A 3,624-nucleotide genomic window follows, 5' to 3' on the forward strand; every position below is an offset into this window, starting at 1 on the left:
TGCTTAACGTGAGTAGTTGTTAAAACTTAAAGTCTGTGAGTTAATACTTAAAGTGTGTGGGTTTTGTGCTTAATGTGCGTGAGGTTGTGCTTAATGTGCGTGAGTTTTATACTTAATGTGTGTGAGTTTGTGCTTAATGTCAGAGTTGTTGAAACTTAAAGTCCGTGAGTTAATATTTGAAGTGGTGGGTTTTGTGCTTAATGTGTGTTGGATGAAGAAGCATGCAGCACGTCTAAATGACCAAAAGCGTCTACCAAAACCAAAAGCGTCTACCAAAAGTGTGTCTTCTTGTCCAACAATGTGCGTGGATTTTGTACTTAATGTGCATGAGTTTGTACTTAATGTGCGTGAGTTAACAGTTAAGGTGCGTGGCTTTCTTCCAAACACGCGTTTTTTAAAAAAGAAAATTTCATTGATTTGAGCCATTGATTTAGATTTGATCAATGGCTCAGATCTAACCGCACAACCGCACGGGAAGCTATACCCGCACTTGAACCCTTCCCTATATATATATATATATATATATATATATATATATATATATATATATATATATATATATATATATATATATATATATATATATATACTAGTTATCACACGCGCTTTGCGCGGTTAGACCAATTCCCAATGTGTATTTTTAAATTAGTGTTTCTCAATTGATTAAAGTATTTATATAATAATGAGAGAGAGAGAAATGCTAAATTAATAAAAGATAAAGAAATAGTACGGTGCTTATATTTTAATAAAAGATAAAGATATTGTAAATAGCTAAATTATAACTAACGTAGGTAAAAACAAATAAACCACTAATTAAAGCTGATTATCTATTATGATTAACCACCGGAAGAAAATAGTTGGATAAAAAGTACTAATTTGAGTAGAGTAAATTAATTTTTCTTAGTGCGCGTTTGTTGAGGCTCGAAATTGTCTTGAAGTTGAGTTTCATTTTTGATGGTTGTGTCTTTATTGTATCTTATTTACTGGTGGTAGTGAATGAGAATGATTCATCCAATGATGTTATGGTATATGATACCATGTTTTTGCTTTCTTGGGTATAGGATTGATTCTTCATCTTGTAAGCGGTTATTGATATGTTCAATTCTTAACTGTTGACCCTGCAAAATGCATATGTAGTTAGTCATAGGTTAATTTAATGTAAAACATGACTGTTTGTGGTTGGCAGAGGAGCAGTACCTATTGTTCCAATTGCATAACTTGTTTGCTGGTTAAGAGTAACAGTTGTTCCACATTTCCCAAACACGAATGCAACAAGGCATCCACTTCCATCAATAATTTCCACGTCCAGTTTACACCTATTATGTTTTTTTAGATTAGCATTGTTGTATTTTGTTTTTTTTTTTAATGATTAAATTGACACTTACCTTATTCTAAATAAAATGTATATAAAAATTGTTACTAAACATGGTGTTCCCACCGTAGTCATTTCACCACAATGCATGCAGTGAATATTTGTATTCTAAATCTAAATTCCTATTAAGACTCACTATTATAAATATAATTTAGAATTGTATAAAGATGATGTGTATTCTAAAACCCTATTAAGATTTGAATATTCTAATTAGAAGTTATTGAATTCTATAACGATTTGTATTGTATTCTATTTTTGAAGTCATATTCTATAATCTTATTAAGATTTCAATATTCTAATTATAAGTTAGAATTCTATAAAGATTTGTATGCTAAAATCCAATTAAGATTTCAATATTCTAATTATAAGTTAGAATTCTATAAAGATTTGTATGCTAAAAATTCTATTAAGACTACAATATTCTAATTTTAAGTTAAAATTTTATAAACATTTGTATTCTGAAAACTTATTAAGACTTCAATATTCTAATTATATGTTAGAATTCTATAAAGATTTGTATTATATTCTAAAAACCTATTAAAACTTTAATATTTTCTAATGCAATTATAATTATAATAGAAAATGCAAAGTGAAGGATAATTTACAAATAGAGTTACTATTTTTTTTTAATATAAAAATAGAGTTACTACCTCTTTATATAGTAGGAGCTGAAATATGTTTAAAATTCAAATTTCTTGGAGCTTACATTCACAAAGCTAAAGTGTAAAGATTTGTAAAAGATCGGCAAAGGGGAACAAACCCTGACTTAGAAATGGTATAAAATTACAACAGTTGCAGCAACACTATAGCCGGCTTGATGACTTGGCTACTGCCTACCTCTCTTCTTAGTTGAACTTGTTCCAAGCTTCCTAAAAAAGTCAAGAATAAAATTAAAAGGGATATAATCAGGGAGCTTTTTGTCACAGCATCACCGCAAATGTGGTGTAGAAAACTGAAGACTCGGACATCTAAACACACATTTAGAAGATCAATGACCTTTTTGCATAAATACTTTTGCTGAATGGTTGCACCCCGTTGTCTAGCCTTCCTAGAAAGCAAGCACAAGAAATCGGTCAGCGACTTAATCCATTCTTCCTAGGTAGCAAGCACAAGGAATTATAGACGAAACCCAAGTTTTCAACAACAACATCAAATATAGACAACTATATAGCTAGCTAACTTGAGTGCAAGATCTACTTGCAAAGACAACAAAAATACTATTGTTCTTACATCCACTCTGTTGCCTCCTTGTTTCTGATGTGCACCCCCCTCTAGGAAAGCAATATAATTAACAATATTAATAAAGATGCATCCACAGAAGATAAGGTTCAAGGCACAACATTACCTGTGGAATGAACTGGAAAAGATTATAGCCATGGTTTCTAAAAGCAGCTTTCACGATATAAGATTTCAACATCTTCATCTAAGAGTTAGTGCAAGAAAACATGAAGTGATAATGTCACAAAATTATATAAGGGAAACAGTGAAAGAATATTGCTCACTGAATTACATTTTTTGCAAAGAACCACCAAAACATCAGATTCATTATACTAATTACATTTTTTGCAAAGACAACATCTAATAGTATCCAAAAAAAAAAAACAATAACTCAAACACTTGGTGTGAAGTCCAAGTGGCAAAAACAAACAAAAACAGACCGCTAACTTTTCAACGTTACATACCTCTTCGGCGCCTACAGAATGATGAAAAATTGAAGCTTGGCTGTAACACCCGAGGAAACAGAAGGAAAAAAAAAAAAAAAAAAAGGCGGAAGAAGATTGGAATCGGTAGAAGCGGCAATAATCAGAATGATGTCGTTTCCTCTTGCGAACTCTGATCTTCTTCTTCTTCGTCTTGCAATTCTGTTCTGTTCTTCCCTCTTTTGTTCTCTGGTGCATTATATCCGCACCTCAACAAACTGCCTTAATTTCTTTTAAGTACAAACTGCCATCCAATTTCATCAAAATTACAAAATTACCACCGCTACTTCAACTTAACAGTTTCTGTTTAATTTGACAGAATTATTTAGTAAAATTAAAAAGGATGAGGATAGATTAGGAATTTAATTGGACATTGTACAATACGAAGAACACAAAGTACAATCTTTTATAACATACTATTGTACCGACATTTTTTTAGTTCCCGTTAAGGGTCTAACATTATTGGCTCTTATTAAAATTGTAGAAAAATTGTAGAAGATGTAGAAGATATATCTACTATCTACTATACTAATAAGAGCCCAAGAGAGTTAG

The 3,624-nt window shown here is 31.2% G+C and overlaps 1 long non-coding RNA gene across 2 annotated transcripts; it reads right to left on the reverse strand.

The window, feature by feature from the left end:
- Positions 1-2,010: 2,010 nt before the first annotated feature.
- On the reverse strand, positions 2,011-3,257 carry LOC109179795. 2 transcript variants are annotated; one of them, XR_002053979.1, is made up of 4 exons: positions 3,055-3,257; positions 2,603-2,795; positions 2,369-2,420; positions 2,011-2,241 (listed from the first exon to the last, which is right to left on the reverse strand). It is a non-coding gene; the product is annotated as an uncharacterized LOC109179795 (long non-coding RNA). The 2 variants fall into 2 exon arrangements; XR_002053978.1 differs by having other exon boundaries at positions 2,351-2,420.
- Between the last annotated feature and the right edge of the window lie 367 nt (positions 3,258-3,624).

Source organism: Ipomoea nil, unplaced genomic scaffold, assembly GCF_001879475.1.
Source record: "Ipomoea nil cultivar Tokyo-kokei standard unplaced genomic scaffold, Asagao_1.1 scaffold0980, whole genome shotgun sequence".
Lineage (NCBI taxonomy): Eukaryota > Viridiplantae > Streptophyta > Magnoliopsida > Solanales > Convolvulaceae > Ipomoea > Ipomoea nil.